This window comes from Podarcis muralis, chromosome 12, assembly GCF_964188315.1.
Source record: "Podarcis muralis chromosome 12, rPodMur119.hap1.1, whole genome shotgun sequence".
NCBI lineage: Eukaryota > Metazoa > Chordata > Lepidosauria > Squamata > Lacertidae > Podarcis > Podarcis muralis.
In genome coordinates this window covers 56,525,845-56,544,848 of record NC_135666.1, presented here as the reverse complement: position 1 = coordinate 56,544,848, position 19,004 = coordinate 56,525,845, and the positions used below count along the sequence as shown (strand labels likewise).

The 19,004-nt window shown below is 43.0% G+C and overlaps 1 protein-coding gene across 1 annotated transcript in view; it reads right to left on the bottom strand.

Annotated features, from left to right (window-relative positions):
• NPSR1 (neuropeptide S receptor 1) overlaps nt 1-19,004 on the bottom strand; it is an 85,307-nt gene that overhangs the window by 24,804 nt on the left and 41,499 nt on the right. The window lies entirely within an intron of this gene.

Here is a 19,004-nt window from a genome sequence, read left to right as displayed (position 1 = left end):
GTGGACGTGCCCAAGGATTAAGGCGTTCTGGGAAATGATCTATAATGAACTGAAAAAGGTATTTAAGTATACTTTTCTGAAGAAACCAGAGGCCTTCCTCCTGGGCATAGTCGGCCAATTGGTGCCAAAGAAGGATAGAACTTTTTTCATGTATGCTACAGCAGCAGCAAGAATACTTATTGCAAAGCATTGGAAGACGCAAGACCTACCCACCTTGGAAGAATGGCAGATGCAAGTAATAGACTATATGGAACTGGCAGAAATGACTGGCAGAATCCGAGATCAAGGAGAGGAGCAGATGGAAGAGGACTGGAAGAAGTTTAAAGTTTATCTACAAAAATATTGTAAAATTTATGAATGTTGAAGGCTCTGAAAATGAAATGAAGGGGTTCTAGCGATTAAGATAAATAAGATTATAAAGGGAGGGACAAAGGTTTAAAATGAATAATGAACGATCTTGCTGAACTAATTTTTAAAGTAGAATACAAGAAGGGAAGGTGGGTGGAAGCAAAGAGAATAAGGTTTTGAAAGTTATAATATGAAAGAGTGTTCTCTTTTATGTTAATTTTTTTCCTTTGTATTTTTTTCTTCTTTTTTCTGTTTTTCTGTTTGGATTTTTGATGTTTGTTGTTTGTTTTTTGTGATTTTTGTTGATTTTTGTTGATTTTTGTTGATGTTAATTTTCTGGAAAACTCTAATAAAATATTATTATATATATATATATAAAAACCTGGCTTAGTTACAGTGGTGAGAGTTCCTAAATGACTGGTATAGGAACTCAAGAAAAGCTTGTAAGAGTCATGCGGTCCGAGCTGGCTCAGCTCAGACCTCCACACACGTGTTGAGCTTTTCAGGTAGACTAGGGGAATAATGTCTTGATTACCTAGCCCCTCCCAAGGTGAGCTAAGTCTGGCAGAAGAGTATCTATGGTATTAACCCTTTCATGTTTGTTATATGAGGTTGGTTATCCCAGACTTACAAAGCACCTTCAGATCTGACCACTCAGAGGTGGACGGGGTGGGGATGTACACCTCCAACACACATACACCTGCTGTCATAGAATCAAAGATTTGGAAGGGACCCTGAGGATCATCTAGTCCAACCCTCTGCAGTGCAGGAATATGCAGCTGTCCCATACGGGGATTGAACCTTGACATTATCAGCACGATGCTCTAACCAATTGACCTGAGTTATAACACCTGACAGGTCTCCTGAAAACAAGGCTTAGACTCTAAAAGTTCAGGAAAAACTTGAGCACCTGGAAACCTTACCTGGGCTTGTAGCTGAGAAACAGTGTTAGGGGCTGTTTCCGTTCCACTTAAGGTTCATTGATTTTCAGTTAGGATCTAATGTTCACCCACTTTTGCCTCTGGCCCCATGCCCCACTGACATGTGGCCCTCAAAAGAAAATAAAAGCCCTCAGGTTAGAAAAGATTCCATGTCCTAAATCTAGAGTGTCCTCTGGGAATACAAAAGCACACTGGGAGTTTTAAACAAAGATGCTCTTACACCAGAGGCTGAATTGGGATAGGATGTTGGGCAACCTTTGGAAGGGGGCTTCATAAACTCTACCATACGCAGTTCATTTCTGGAGTGCAGCCGCGTAAATTGCCGCTCGGACCTCGACTTCTGGTGATTCACCTGGACTAAATCCCTAACCGCTGCCAGGCTCTCAGTGAAACACAGGGATGGTAGGAGATTTAAAACAAGAGTTAAAGAGAGAGTGTGAGTTGTGTGCCACTCTGCAGATTTGGCACAGAGAGATAATTCATAGGTGTGATGCTGTTGTGTTTGAATTGTGTTCTATTGATGCCAGAATAGAACTGTCCTCGCCTCTGAGGAAAGAATATTTTCACATCCACACGCAGTTGTTTGGGCCAGCTTTGATTTCTAATCTTTCGTTGCCAAACCAAAGTGTCAAAACGAACAGAAACTGCAGGAGCCACAGTGTTCATTTTGAAGAACGTAATTGTAATAAGGGACGTCAGTTGAATTCAGTGACCTTTAATATGAAGGATAGCTGGTCAGTTGATTGCTAACCTGTTAGGCAAAATGTACCCGTTTGATGTGTGATGGCGGTGGGGAGCTGTTATTTGCTTTGGATAACAGCAGGATCATGAAAATTATGCTATACCATAATAGGTCATGGTTACAATCCTGTAGTCTCCCAGCATTTTTAGAGCTGGATGAAGATAAGTGACTGTCTTAGAGTTGTTGCTCTTTAGAGGAAACAACTTAATAAGAGGCAAGAGGCTGTGTATACCTTTAACACACATTCAAAACACTTTCTTTCCTCGAAGAAAACTGGGTACTCTAGTTTATCCCTCACAGAGGCAGGGCTGGTACCATCATTAAGTCAACCAGGCAGCGGCAGACCTCAGAGGGATGCAGTTTTATACAGATTAGGTTTTGTCCTGTTTTACAAAATCCTGATGACATTTTACTTTTATTTTATATTCTGAACACGGTTTCTCAAAGCCCAAACTTATGAAAACTTACAGTGTTGCGAAAAGAGACTAGTTGGCAACTCTGTTGATGGAGCATTCCCAAGCATCAGTGCTTGACCCGAAGGAATTGGTGACAAAACTTGCAAAGTGAGATTTTTGATATGCCCGGAACTGAGACTTTTAAGGCACTTAAACGTTAACATCACAATTTGCATGATCGCTCAAAATGATTTGTGTGCTGGGGCATTTTCTTTTGCGTTTGAGGAGGACAATAAAAGATGGTTGCCTTACTTATTCTTGAATCGGAAGTTCTCCGGGCATTTCACAGCATGAAATACAGAATAAAACCACAAAGTACATAAAAAAGAACAAACCAAACCAATAACCCCTCTCCCTTCTGCAAAAACAAAACAAAAATATTTCAAAGGGCGTAGACTGTTAATCAGCAAAAGGCCTGGCTGAAGAGGACTGGGGTGAGCTATTGTACCTGTTGTAGCATTTTTAAAGGAGGACGTACTGAATTTGATTGACTTCCAATGCAGAGAATTATGAGTGTTGCTAGAAATACATTCTCATCTCATTTCTGGGTCAGTAATTAAAGATGTTCCTGCCATTCAGTGAGTTACAGACTAAGGAAACTCACTGAGAGGGACTGAGAAAGGCATTGGCTTAATTACTTTTGCCTATCTCAGGGTTAATTGGGCCACAATAAACTAGGATTGCTCCACTCCACCTGCTCCTGTGGAGTGAAAGGCAACAAACAAAGAGGAAGGATGTGTTTTCTGCTGCTCCCACTCATTCCAGCAGGAGCTGTTCAGCAGACGGTCTCAGAGGACTGTGTCCTTCATGGTGTCTTTACAGTGAAGCTTGGGACTTAGATTCCACCCCTCCTCTAGTCAAATACAGTCAGTGAGGGATAGCCAATGGGATGCCTCCATGGTGTTGTTTGACAACATCTCCCATCATTCCTGAACACTGGCTGATGGGAACTGGAGTCCAAAACCACATGGAAGGCATCACATTCGCTAGCCCTGAAATAAGGAGTGGTCCTCAAAGACATCAAATTACATGCCCTGCCAATTCAGTTGGTCCAGATGTGCATAGAGATGAAGACACCTAGCCACAGCAACAATGCATACAGGAATTTGTTGCGTACATCTTACTCTGAATGGGTCCCCTCGCAAAATAAGCTATAATGCTTGGGTTGAAATCGCTTCCTCTATTAGCCAGCCCCATACGCTGCAAACAGGGCAACTGTGATTCAAAAAAACTTGGCAGCTAAGGGGGGGGGGGAGAGAGGTAACAGAAGGCTTGGGCAGGTTGGCCCAGCCATGCAGTAGGCTGAGGTAGATGCTGTGACGTTAACATATGACAGAGTGCTGGAGGTGAAATAGTTAAACAGGTTGCCCAGTCAGGACCCGGGGGGTGGAGTCAGAGGGACTATAAAACCAGTGCTGGGAGGGGCAAAGGGAGGAGTTCGTTGGGAGTTGGGTGGTTGGTTGGAGTGGGAGTGAATTGGGATAGAGTCTGTGGGTAGGTTGAGTTAGGGTAGCGAAATAAGCTGAGTCAGGAACAGTTAGGAGCTAGGAAGACAAGTAAATATCTGAGAGGTGGTTTAGTGATTGAGAGCAGGTAGCGGAAGTTCTAGGTCTGGATAGGCACCCTATGATTGTAATTGACCGATACCATTTATGAAACCACACGCTTGTTAAATTGCAATGAATAAACAGAAGTTTATGTTGCAATTTAACCCTGACTGTACTCAGCATTGTACCAGGTAGGGCCTGGGTGGTGGCAGCGAGAAATGAAGTGGTGGCACAGGGATCAATAGACGGTGAAACGTCCGGGGACCCTGTGTGATCGCCACAGATGCGTTGGGTGATGGAACACCAAGAGACAGTGTCCCCAGGGTGCCCCACCCTCCCTGAAGCCTCCTGCGACTGCTGAAAAAGCCATGGTGGCATCTCACAGCGAGATCTTCTGAGATCTTGCCACTGTTATTGTTGCTGCGTCATGGGTGCTGCTACACAACCCCGGCCAGGCAAGAGGACGCAGTGTTATTACGTTCCTGTTATGCTTCAGGTGGCCAAATGGGATGCACTGCCCCTGGGCTTGGGGTAACCCCAAGGTTTGCAGAACTAAACACAAAAAGAGCGACCTTTTTTTTTTGCTCCTGGTTTAATGTACTGTGTGCCCTATGATTCTCCAAATACACATTTTGTGTTTAAAATAAGAAAAACTTTGAAATAAATGCAGGCATTGTTCTATCAGTGCATCTGAGGTTCTGATACAAATAATCAACTTTACATATTTTATGTCCCTGTATGGGCCTTTCCCCTTTCCTCCAATTTATGCATCTAAATATGTTGAAAACACAGCAATCTTCCATCTGGAAAACAAAACAGCCAACTCTTTTGCTTTCCTGTGTATAATATTATCACAGCTACGATTATGGACTCTGTGCTGCCTGAGCTTTCTGATTCTGTTGCTAGGGCGATTTGAACACACTATTATGCTAATGCAGAGAATGTTGTCAGTGGACTCTCTTCTGGGGGAAAAATTATTTAAAATTGGTGCGTCTGAAAGGGGTGGTTTTTTGGTCTCCTAATAGTATGATTTGATGGTGTACATTAACACCGACTGAACACAATATTGCATTTTAAAACAAGAACATAGTGTTGGGTGAGGGAAACAAGAAGCATTGTTATAAGCTGAGCAATGGGAAAAGAAGGAATTATTTATTTGACATTTCAAATAGATATCGAAGGAGGGGGGAATCAACTTTTTTTTAAATGGTAGAATACTGCAGTATTATATAAACTTTATAATAATATGCAGCTATATTCTGCTTGTCCATAACCAGTAAAATTCATTAATTTTGCAGTCCCAAAGGTCAAAAGGGGAAGAAGAGATGAGAGTAGATGAAATTCCCAAAGGCAGATCTGCCGCCTTCTTTAAGTGTACAGAGATACGTAATATTCGTATTCATTAAGGGAAAGGGAATAAATCAAGGGAGAAGATTAAGTGTTATATTTGCTATTGGATGCTGTTTATTTTGCTATGTTGTCAATTTTTTAAAAATCATGATTTTTATTAAGTTTTCCATATTTCATTTCATTTTATCATACATATCTCGAGCTTACATCACTACTCCAAATGAGTAACGACTTCCTTCCGTCACTCTTTCTGACTTTCCTACTATTTTAACATATTTATCACATTTCTATCATCACTTCTTTACCATATATACCGTATTTTTCTCTCTATAACACACAGATTTTTTTTCTCCTAAAAAGGAAGGGGAAATGTCTGTGCGTGTTATTGAGCGAATGTGTGGTCCCTGGAGCTGAATGGCGCGAGTGGAGGCAAAAATCAGGCAAAAATCAAATCGCCCGTGTCGGAGAAGGGAAACCTGAAAAGAGGAAGCGGCTGCTTTCCTGCATTCTGCCTCAGGGTCTTACTGCCCACCCTCCTCTGTTTCCTTGCTGTGTTTGCTCAAACGGAACAAAGAGCAGGGAAAGCCCCTCCCCTCCAGGCAAGAAGAGGGGAAAGCAGAGCATCCTTCCTTCTAATTCCTGCGTCTAGGGACTCGCAGGCAACATGCAGGTGGGAGAGAGCGAGAGCGCGCGAACTGGCTGGCTTGGGTGGGTGGGTGGGGGGAAACTTTTGCCTTCCTTTCCTCCCTCCCGTTATATCCCTCTCCTGCATTCTTAGCCAGCTGCTTCTCTGCACACCCCTCTCGTGCTCCTTGTCCCTTCTGTGTTTTTCCTTCCCTCCCCACTTAAAATGTGGTTACAAAGCATGGATCCACATGGATCCTCAGGATCTTTGCATTGGGTCACCCCAAATTCACCATCAGAGCACATAGCATGTCCATGGCTACAGCCTGCCCCCCCAAAATCGCGCACCCACTGTTGCCTGGGGCTGCAATGGTGCAAAAACGTGGTTACAAAGCATGGATCCACATGGATCCTCAGGATCTTTGCATTGGGTCACCCCAAATTCACCATCAGATCACATGTTTGTGGCCACAGCATGAAGCACAAAAATGATACATCCACTGTTTCATGCAGAATGTTTTTTCCCTTGTTTTCCTCCCCTAAAAACAATGTGCGTGTTATGGTCAGGTGCGTGTTATAGAGCGAAAAATACGGTAATCATTTAACAATCACCCTTTCATTTGTAAATTAGCTCCTTCTTTCCACATTACAAAACATTTCACGTTAATGCTACAAATGTTTTTAGGTGTTTACAACTTTCTTTCAAGTAATTTATAAATTTGCTCCAGCTATGTTGTAAATTCTTACTGTGTTACTGTTTTGCTATGTTACCCCTGCAGGGGTAGTCGATGCCCCTCTGCAGGGCCGGCCTGAGATGTTTTGCCCCAATGCCAATGCCCCCTGCGGATCCAGGTCTCTTCCCTGCCCACACACTTACACCAGTGCTGCAACCTCATCCCATCACTGTGTGCAACTGTGTCCACACCTGAGACTGTGTTTTTGCTGCTGTCACAATGCAGTGATGAGGACAGAAGCAATGTCATTGGCAGAAGAAGTTCTGGTGGGGCTGGCAGTGGTGAGGTGGGGGGTGGGGGGTCGGATCCACCACCAGAGGCAAGTGCATGGGCTGCTCCCCCCCCCCCCCCGATGTAGTAGAGCACCCGTACGATGGCATTCCCTGTGGCTTCACCCAAATGAAATGGGCTGCACACGTCCATGGGTGAGATTGAACTGTTTAAATGGAATCTGTAGGAGGGGTGTGTGTGTGTGTGTGTGTGTGTGTGTGTGTGTGTGTGTGTGTGTATCTATTTTGGTTTAAAATCAACACATACACACACAACAAAAGCTTGAAAAAAGAAAAGAAAATGAAACAAAAGAAGCACGGTACGTCTCTTACAAACAAAATAGAACAATACATCACAAATTCACAAGAATAATCCATCAACTTCCGACTTCCTTGAAGTTGTTTTCTTTGTTTTCTTAATTACTTGTCTCTATTTTCCAATAAACTTTATCCTTATTAAATCTTGTTTGCATTCTTTATACCTTAATCAATTCATAGAATCATAGAGTTGGAATAGCCAGTGATCGCTTGCTGCTGTCAATGAACAGTCTCCAATCTTTGGGTTCGTACTGTGGCACTCCAAGCCTGAGCAGAAGCGGCGCAATATCTGCACAGTACACCAAGTCCTTCTCTTCCGAGAAAAAACGGAGGTACTCTTAATGCCTGTTGCAGAAGAAGCTGGTGCAAGCACTGTCAGAGAGGAGGTGTTTTTCCTTCAATCTGGATGCCAACAGTTCAGCAGAGTCCTTTGACAAGCTGAGGTCGCAAACTAGATCATTCAACTCCTTTTGGGAAAATGGATGTGGAGCATCATCTTCAAGAACCACTTCTTCTTCTTCATGTCCTTCAACACTGGAGGCATCTTCGTCACTAATGTCAGGAAGTTCTCTGAAGATAGGCACTGGAATTTCATCACAATGAGCTACAGGACGACGTGCTGATTGAAAATCAGAATTAACTTAGTTTTGATCCCCCAACTTTATGCTTTGCCGCACCAATTTTTGGAAGATTTCGAGGTTTTATGACTTCAAACTGATCCCTTTTCGACATAATCACCCAGAACTATCGGACCTGAATACTTCTTGTCATTAAAATAATCATTTCCAAACAAAACAATTATTAGACATGGCATTTTACCCCCACCAACTTCTTCTAAAATGCTCCACACAAGCGTACATGTGAACAAAAACGTAAAAAAATGACATGTGGCCATAGCTCAAAAACTTGACCTGATTGAGCAAAACCAATGTGATTTTTGGATTCAGCGCATCAGATTCGTCCTAAATCAACTGAAAAAACGCAGGCAACAAATTTGTTGTTGACTAGTGTAATAATTCTTCCCCCCCCCCCCAAAAAAAAGACAGAGGAAAAAATAAAAAGTGTTATAAAATCCAGGCATGTCAGGATTCAGGAAAGTGCTAAAATGCTACAAACTCTCGCTTTGTGTAATGCTAAACCATTTCCGGCTAATAAAGCAAAGCAAAGGTGGCGCTGTGGGTTAAACCACAGAGCCTAGGACTTGCTGATCAGAAGGTCGGCAGTTCGAATCCCTGCGATGGGGTAAGCTCCCGTTGCTCGGTCCCTGCTCCTGCCAACCTAGCAGTTCAAAAGCACGTCAAAGTGCAAGTAGATAAATAGGTACCGCTTCGGCGGGAAGGTAAACGGCGTTTCCATGCGCTGCTCTGGTTCGCCAGAAGTGGCTTAGTCATGCTGGCCACATGACCTGGAAGCTGTACGCCGGCTCCCTTGGCCAATAAAGCAAGATGAGCATCGCAACCCCAGAGTCATCCGCGACTGGACCTAATGGTCAGGGATCCCTTTACCTTTACCATTAAAGCAAAGGAAATATATCCATGCTTCTACTTCTATCCCAGGTGGAGGCTGAAAGGGGAAAGCAGAATGCAATACTTCACTGGGGAAATCTTTCAAAGAGGGCAATTAAGGAAGGCCCATCTCTGCTCTGGGACCTTGCTGCCAGACATGTGTAGCACCCTGCTTGTGGTTAACGCTTAGCTGGAATGAAATATTCAACGCAGCAATAGAGAAATTAAAATAATAATTTATTTGTCAGACAAATAAATGAGAGGCACAGTGGTATATGGTTACCAAGCTCTGGCCTGGCCTCCTGCCATTATGGCCAGCCCTTATATTCCCTTAATCCAGCCCCCTTTGCTCCTCCTTGGGCTGCCTCTGTCCAATCAGCCTGGTTGGATTTCCTATTGGCTGATTGCTATAACCAATCCTAAAAGATACACCCATATCCTCCTGTCCTTATATGGAACACAAAGAGCTATATATTGTTACATCTATAAATGACAAATAAGTAGTAATATATCTTACATGTGTCTCAACAAGGAATCTTAATTACCAGCTCACCTCTTGCCCTCCTTGCCCTATTGCCTTCTAAAACAAATGGTTAATCTTAAATTTTTATCTTAAACATATGTCAAGGATCTTGAGTTTCACATCAACATTGAAAGATCTCCTTCATTTGAAGGTTTCTAAACAAATGCCTGACAACTATATATCAGGACTGCTTGGATGGCGCCTCCTGTCTGGCGGGGGGGCTAGGCTGGTGGCTGACTTAATTTCAGGATAAATACAACTCTTACAACTATATGAAATAAGAATCTAGCATTTCTTAAATCCTTTGCATAATTACATCTATGCCAATATACTTAATACACAACACAGGTAGCCTCTTAAAAGGAATAAGGCCTTTGTAAAGTAGAAAAAGGAACTCAGTAAAAAACAGCTTCAAAAGAAGTCTCTTCAGTCTACACCCCCCCCCTCAGCCAGCTGCTTTCCCCATTAGCTCTTTCCAACATTTATTGCCCTTCAACTCTCTCAGTTTAAGAAAGAAACAGCTTTTAAAAAAGACTTCCCAAAAATGCTCTTTTTCTGCCAGCTAGATGCTTCTCCATTGCTCTTGGCCTTTTAACCTTAGGAAGAAGATCTGGCTCATTTTACTGGGAGGCACATTGGTATTATTTTACTATTTACTCATTCCTAATTATGTTTATCTCTGCTTTTTTTATCTTCTGTAACATGTAGGGTCAATGTCCTCGCTCTTAGCCTGTAATTCCCTTTTTACGACTTTGAGAATTGTTTTCTGCTATAAATCAAGGGGCCCCTTGTCTAGGAGGATTAACATCTTGCCAAAATACTTAGGCAGCTGGTCTTCTGCCTGGCATGAAACTTTTGAAAATCTAAGCCCATTTAATTTAGGAACCTGATCAAGATATAAGCCAATATAAGTCTTGATTAAAAATGCAGTCTATATTCAGATGCCACACATGCACAGAGCTCAGAACACATTTGTGTTTTTTTAGTGACTACATGTTCTTGTATAATATTTTTTTTTTTTTAAAAAAGAAAAGAACTCCACCTTTCACATGGAATTATCTCTGACACAAGTCAAGTGCCACCAGCACTCTTATTAAACCATCTTTCCATTTCCTCCTCTGGAGAGCCACATAAATCATTTCTGCAGTTCTTAGTAGCCTTAAGTTTGATCGTTTCCCGTATCCTACAGGCCTTTCTGAGCAAAAGGCCTCCCACAAATCTTGTAGTATACCAAGATCTTTCCCTGCCTCCTCCATAGCTTGAAGCAATCGGCAATGAAATGAAACTCATCTCTCTTCAGGAAGAACACCCTGACAGGGAAACGTTTATGAAGTCCAACTTTCATTGAACTTGTCTTCTGACATCTTGGAAACCCAGCGCTTGAAATAATGTGACTGGTTAACATTTTATACTGAAACAGTGACAGCCTACATTAGCAGTGCAGTAATACACCAACATCTACAATGTAGAAAAGTGTCTATCATTACAGTCTGGCACCCATGTGCTACTCAGGGAAGCTTACAACAATTAAAAATCAAGTATAATATGATGCAAATATATTAAAATACAAAAAGGTTAAATTAAAATACAAAAATTGCACAACATTAAAATCTATTTCAAAGCATCAATAGCAGAGAATGCAAGTTAGAAAAGAACATGAAAGCACACCAAAATAAAAATATGTTGGCAAACGAGAGACAAATTGGAAGGAGCCACCCATGCTTTAGGGGGCAATATTGGTGAGGACACTGAAATGGCCTTGTCACTTGTCATCAACATGCCTCCACCCTAGATGGGACTCAGAAAAGGCTGTTTCCTTCTCATTTTGAGGAACGGGCAGGATGCTGTAGGACATGGGTAGGCAACCTAAGGCCTGGGGGCCAGATCCGGCCCAATCGCCTTCTAAATCCGGGCCGCGGACAGTCCAGGAATCAGAATGTTTTTACATGAGTAGAATGTGCTCTTTTATTTAAAATGCATCTCTGGGTTATTTGTGGGGCTTGCCTGGTGTTTTTACATGAGTAGAATACAACAGCCATTGTTCTGCTGTTGGGGACTTCTTGGATCATTCTTTATCTAGCTCCTTACCGCCTTGGGTGACCCTGCTGTGACCCTGCTGGGAGTACGAGACTCCCAATGGCTTCGCTCACAAGGGTCATAGGAACATGCAAGCCCACTCATCACAACAAGGTGATGATCCAGCGAGTGGGTCCAGTCCAATGAGGGAGCTATGTCTTGCTGGGTTGAGAGCCATGCATGCAGATTATTTGCTTATTTAAATTTCTGGGTCAACTTTGCAAGAAGCCTCTGGGCGACTTGCAATTAAAAGAGGGAAGAAAATCACAAATGCAAAATGTTACAATACGTAAGTTGGACATAAAGACAGCAACCAACAGCAAAATACTGCTTTGGGCACAAATCTGAAGAAGACACAGGATCCCCATTCAGAAAATCGCAAACCCAACAGACAATATCAAATCAACAGCTGAGAAAATATATTTAAATCCAAAGCACTAAAATGTTGGTATTGCTACGAAGCCTGGAGAAAAAAAGGATTGTACCAAAAGGATTGTAAAAGGGGCACCAGGTTAGGTTCCCTGGAGACAACATTCCAGAGGCAGGGGGCCACCACTGAGAAGACACTTGTTGCCATTCTCCAAATTTCAGCCCATGGGGGAACTCTAAAGAGTACCTCCAGAAATGATAGGAATAAATGTTTCTTTGGGTCCTAGAGTTCCAAACTGCGTCAGGCAGGCACCCCCAAACTCAGCCATCCAGATGTTTTGGGACTACAACTCCCACCATCCCTAGCTAACAAGACCAGTGGTCAGGGATGATGGGAATTGTAGTCCCAAAACATCTGGAGGGCTGAGTTTGGGGGTGCCTGGCGTAAGGCTTTATACCAGCACCTTGAATTGATGCACGTTAGATGCAGATGTAGATTTTTAAAAAAAGAACTAACTGATCCTCTCAGCCTGTAATGAAAAGAGATGCACATATCATCCATGAAGTTGGGTTACCGCAGTAGCTCATAATACCATAAAGCTAATTCTGCATAAATGCAAAAGATGGTCCTGTTTGAAATCTGAAAGTTGAACAAGTCTCAGAAATATTTTTATCTACCCTTGTCCTCTTCTGACCAACAGAAACCAAAAAAATACCCACAGTTCAAATAGATATTCCTATATTAGTGTTTGCTAATGTAGTAGATGGATAATTCTGTCAAGGCTTCCTCTCCATTACTTTTTCATTTTGTGTGTGCCTTTTAGATTTTAAAGCTGAGGTCAGGGACTGGTACTCTTTAAATTGATATGTAAACCACTCAGGGAGCCTTTTTCACTCAAAAGGGGGTAAACATTATTTTAAAATAAATTAATACGAAACCTCTTGTCTAGTAGATAAAAGAGGGCTTCAAAAAGCAATCTTTGCTTCAAGGTTTGTGATGCATATTAATCTAGACCAAAGAAAAATTGACAAGCATGGATGAATTATTCACGAGGTATCAATATTTTGTATCAAACTTAGGAACTAAGAGATGAAATAAAGTGGAATTCGTTTAAGTTTTATTGATGTCCACACTCTCCACAGCGAAAAGCTCTACGAGATTAAATATTTGCTGAAACAATAACTGTTGTACAACATGGAAAGGAAGGGTCTTGGGTTTTGACTGCAAGCCCTAACAACGTGCTAATTCAGAAGATAGGCTTGTCTTCCTCAAATTTGTCTAGTCCTCTTTTGAATCCATCCAAGTTGGTGGCCATTACTGTCTCATGTATGTATGGAAGTGAGAGCTGGACCATAAAGAAGACTGATAGCCGAAGAATTGATGCTTTTGAATTATGGTGCTGGAGGAGGCTCTTGAGAGTCCCATAGACTGCAAGAAGATCAAACCTCTCCATTCTGAAGGAAATCAACCCTGAGTGCTCACTGGAAGGACAGATCGTGAAGCTGAGGCTCCAATACTTTGGCCACCTCATGAGAAGAGAAGACTCCCTGGAAAAGAGCCTGATGTTGGGAAAGATTGAGGGCACAAGGAGAAGGGGACGACAGAGCACAAGATGGTTGGACAGTGTTCTCGAAGCTACCAGCATGAGTCTGACTAAACTGCGGGAGGCAGTGGAAGACAGGAGTGCCTGGCGTGCTCTGGTCCATGGGGTCACAAAGAGTCGGACACAACTAAACAACAACAACAACCACTCACACTCCATTCTAAATAATAGTTGTGGTACCACACCCAGGCTCTGTGCCCAGTGCGACCAAACTGATCATGCTCCCTTAATTCTGCCTAAATATGGGGCTGTAATCCAAAATATCTGGAGGGCATCAGATTGGTGAATACTGTTTCACATACAGCAGGTCAGTCACTTTGGCAAAATGTACTGCCACCTTGCAAGCACCTTTGTGTGCGCGCGCGAATAACTGTGAATAATGTACTGTCAGAAGCTGTAACCCAAGTATAGGGAGAGCAGCTCACTTTTAATAGGGGTTGTAGTTCACGTGGGCCAATTGGGTGACATTTGCAGTCCAGTTTGAACTATTTGTACTTGCAAGACGGTCCATTGATTTCTCCTGGCTGAGTTCCAGGTAACTATACTTAGGACAGAATTGTGTGCTCTACATTTTCTTTACAGAAAAGAAAAATATTCTGTACACTGCCAACAGAAAGAACCATTTTGATTAATGTTTATAATTATAGGCACTTGGAATGATCATGTGGAAATTCAAGATAACATAGATTTATGCCTTTAGTGTTCTAATTAAAATAAGCCACAGAATAATGCTCCTTGAGGAAGTTTGAGACTTAGTCTTAGCGCTTAGTCAGATACAGAATGCCTACCAGCAAGATTAGCCAACCATCCCTTGTTTATCCACGAAATCAGCCTCTCCCCAGCGGAGAGGGTCCTATGGCTAATCAGTGATGTTAGTGCCCAAGTGACCCATAATGTGGCAGCAAGAAAGATTAGGAAGAAGAATCTGGATAAAATTGCAGTAAACTGTAAGTGAGATTCAGATGTCTAAATAGAAAAATACTGTATGCTGTGTGGAGACCCCTAATTTATGTCGCGTATTCCACGCGGCGCTTTCAGCGAGACACTAAGAGTTCCAGGTTTTTCCAGTGCAGTCTTTTTAAATGTGAGCTATATACAGGCATTTACAAAAGAAACAGTCCATACAGAGTACTTACAAATGAATACTCTCCACCACAGCACCACCACACTACAGCACAACCACCACACCCACTGTTAAACAGCTTTCCTTTTAAAACAGGTGATAGCCAATCACACTAATCACACTCCTGAGTCACTCTGACCCAGCAGAGTATTGCATCATCCTGTTGAAGCCTGCAGACTTATCCAGTATCCTGCGAATCCCAACACTCCTCCTTAAGTCAAAGGCTTGAGACCTAATAATTCTCTTAAGTCTCGAAATTTAGGAGCATCCAAACATTTTGTATACAAGTCTGCCACATTACATTTTGTGTTACAGTGCTGTACCTTTAACACATTTCTTTCCAAAGCATTTTTCACATTTCCGTATCTTATAGCAATATGTTTACTCTTGCTTTTAAAGTTCTGTTGGTTAGCAAGCTGTTGTGCAGCCATGTTGTCACTTAGCACAGTGATTGGCATTTCAGAAGGTATTCCAAGCTCTTTTGTTAGGCAAGCAAACCATTCTATTTGTGATACACATTCGCTTATGGCTGAGTACTCTGCTTCACAAGTACTTGTGGCAACAAATGTTTGTTTCTGGGATTTCCACTGAACCAGGGCATTTCCAATATATATGGCATCGCCAGTGGTAGACTTTCCATTTTCTCTGTCCCCCCAGCTGGCATCAGCGTATGCATACACTTGCTGATCATATCCTGTATCCAGCACCAGTTTGTAATCTTTTGTGCCTTTCAGATACCTTAGGATTCTTTTAAGTGCTACCCAATCTCTCTGAGCCGGGTCTGCACTTCTTTGGCTTAACATGTGCACTGCCAATGTTATGTCGGGTCTTGTCCAACAACTTAAATATAACAGAGAACCCAACAGAGAATGAAACGCTGTTGCATTCTCACATTTTTGCCCTTCTGGTTCATTTTTGTACTGGGTAGTTATGGGAGTGTCAACCTCATTTGCCCTCTCCATTCCATATGTCTTCAGTAACTTTTCAATTTTTTCCTTCTGACTCAGAGAGTAGACGCCCTCTTCATTTCTCTGAACCTCTACTCCTAAGTAATTCTGAATCTCTCCCAAATACTTCAGTTTGTATTTGTTACCTAGGCTGTTTATAAACCAAGACACTTGCTTTTGTGCAGTTGTTATTAGACAGATATCATCAACATACAAAAGTAAATAACAAACACTTCCTTGCACCATTGCTGAATATAAACAGGAATCAGCCAGGCTTTGTTTGAATCCCATCTTTTTCAAAGTTGTGTCTATGCATTCATGCCATAGACGTGCACTTTGGTGTAAACCGTATAGTGCCCTTTGCAGTTTTAACACCATGCTGTCTTTTTCCAGCTCATAACCTGGTATTTGCTGTAAATACACCTCGGCGTCAATAGGAGCATTTAAATATGCTGAGGCAACATCAAAATGATTAACTTTTAACCCTCTCAGACTTGCCATTGCTAAAATTGATTTTAATGTTTCAGCCTTTGCTGTTGGGGCAAACACTTCATCATAATGTATCATTTTCCTTTGTGTAAAGCCCCTTGCAACCAACCTGGCTTTCCTCTGACAACTACCATCAGCTAGCTTTTTCACTTTAAAAACCCACTTACAGCTTATGGGCTTTTTACCTTCAGGCAATTCTGTAGGTACAAAGACATTGTTGTTTAGCAGAGAGTTATACTCTGCCTGCATTGCCTTTAACCACGCCTCTTTCTCTAGAGTAGGTAACTCTTGCACTTCTTCAAGGTTTTCTGGCTCAGTTACACAAACCTGGTTTATGGTGGCTGGGAACCCATAACGGTCTGGAGGTTGAACTTTATTACTTCTTGCAGACCTCCTTGGTTCATTAATCTCACCCCCTGGGCTACCTTCAGGACTGCTTTTGGGGTGGATTGATTCTGGAGATTTACCTCCTCCTGTCCCTGTTGCACTTTCTTCTCTCCCCTGCTCCATGCTAGCAGCTGGAGAAAAATGCTCAACCTTTACCTCCTCCCTTTCAGTTTCTCTGGGAGAGCTGCCAATTCTCAGCTTTGTTTCAACTGCCTTATCAGGTACGCTCGGCAGTAAAACTTTTTCTGGCAGCAGGTTTGCATGTATCTTGGGCCAATTTCTATGCTCATTAAAGCTGGCTGATCGACTATAACTCAAAAGATTTTTATCATCTTCAAACCTATAGGCTTTCGTACCACTTTCATACCCAAGAAATAGCAACTGCTGTGCCCTTTTCCCACCTTTTCTTCGGTTTTTTACAGGTATGTCAACCCATGCCTTTGTCCCAAAGATTCTCAAATGTTGCAAACTGGGACATTTGTTATAGAGAATTTTATAGGGTATGTCATCTAGTACCCTTGACCACAAGCGATTCCCAATATAATTCGCGGTCTTAATACTCTCAGCCCAGTACTTAATTGGAAGATTTGCATCTGCTAACAATGCTTTCATTTGTGTCTGCAAGACACCTCCCCTACGCTCTGCTACTCCGTTCTCCTGAGGCGTCGCCACATTGGTAAGCCTATGTTTAATCCCTTGAGAACGCAACCAGTTTCTTAGGGAGCTTGCCATAAACTCTCCTCCCCTATCTGTCTGAATAGAGCCCACCTTTTCGCCAAGTTGCCTTTCTACCCTTCTTACCCAAAACTTCAAAGTTTGGGCAACATCAGACTTTTGCTTTAATGGATAGACCCAGCCAAATCTAGAATAGTCATCCACTAGAATAAAACAGTACTTGTTGTGGGAGACACTTGGTGGAAAAGGACCAGTTACATCAGCATGAATCAACTCCAGTGGTTTTTTGGTTTCTCTCTGGCTTGCTCTTGCTACTGGGCAAGCCCTGCTTTTAACCTCCTTGCAGATATTGCAGTCTAAGTAATTATCACAACTTTTAATGTTTTTCATCCCCCCACACAACTCCAATGTTTTGTTCAGCACCTTATAGCTTGCATGAGCCAGACGCCTGTGCAGGAGATGAATACACATATCATGGGTTGGGACATTTTGCACATTCGCAACCTTAGACTCACACTGCAGTACATACATATTAGTTCTAAGGTTAGCATTTGCCAACACTGCCCCATTTTGCTTTATCTGGCACTGATCTCCCACAAAGTTTACTTCAAAGCCTGCTTTTGCCAAGTCAGGAATGCTCAGGAGATTGTTTTGCAAACTAGGCACACACAACACATTCCTGAATGTGTGTCCCAGCTGTGGGAACACAACCTCCCCCTCACAAACCACATTAGCTTTCTGGCCCGTAGCAAGACTTACATGTTTTTTGTTTGAAGCCCTAGCATCAGTTAGCAGTCCTTTTCTTTTACAAAAGGTTTGAGAAGCTCCACTGTCCAGAACCCACAGCTCTTCATTTTCTTGACCATCTGCAGACACCCAAGCGGTAGACTCCCTCTGCTGCCTCTTGTGCTTCTGCTGTTTTTGTTGTTTTCTTGGGCAGTCCCACAGCAGATGTCCACTGGACTTGCAGCAAAAACACCTTTTTACTTTGTTGACCACCGGCTGGTCTGCAGCAGCTCCTCCTGGCTGTTTCTCCGGCTCCCGACACCTCTGCTCTTCCCAGCTGTTGTTCCCTCTGGGATGCTCCAACAGCTGGGCTGAGGTCATCTTTCGCTCTGCACGCCTGTCCTCCTCTGCATACAACCGTCCAGTAACGTATTCCAGAGTCAGCTTATCAGTCTCTACAGACTCGAGGGAGTTGACCAGCATATCATAGCTGTCATCAAGGGAACTCAGGACTATAAAGACTTTGTCCTCTTCCCCCACAGGCCTCCCTCTTAAGGCTAGCTCCTGGAAACAGCCTGTTAGGAATTTTAGGTGGTTCACCAGGGAGTCCCCCGGTTTCTTCCGACACCGGTACAGTCTCCTGGTCAGTGTTATCAGTGAGCCAGCTGTCTCTCGCACATGGACAGCCTTGAGCGCATTCCACGCCTCACTTGCCGTCACCTTATCAGCTACGTAGACTAGCTGGCTGTCGTCCACTCCAAGGATGATTGTAGCCAAAGCTTTCTCATCCTTTTCAAGCTGGGCCTCTGCTAGTGCCAGCTCTTCATCGTCGTCCTCCCACTCCTCCTCCTCCTCAGGGGGCTGCGGTGGAGTTTCCACCACCTTCCACAGGCCCTCACGCTTGAGGAAGTGTTGCATGCGGACCGACCAGATGCTGTAGTTCGTGGCCGTCAGCTTCTCCAGCAACACGCCAGTTCTGGACTGCTCCATCCCTGCAGCTCACCTCCAGCACCCACGGCTAGATAACTGCCACCTGTACTCTTGCGCAGCGGAAGCGTGCTGGGCCCATAACCCTGTCGCGTATTCCACGCGGCGCTTTCAGCGAGACACTAAGAGTTCCAGGTTTTTCCAGTGCAGTCTTTTTTAATGTGAGCTATATACAGGCATTTACAAAAGAAACAGTCCATACAGAGTACTTACAAATGAATACTCTCCACCACAGCACCACCACACTACAGCACAACCACCACAC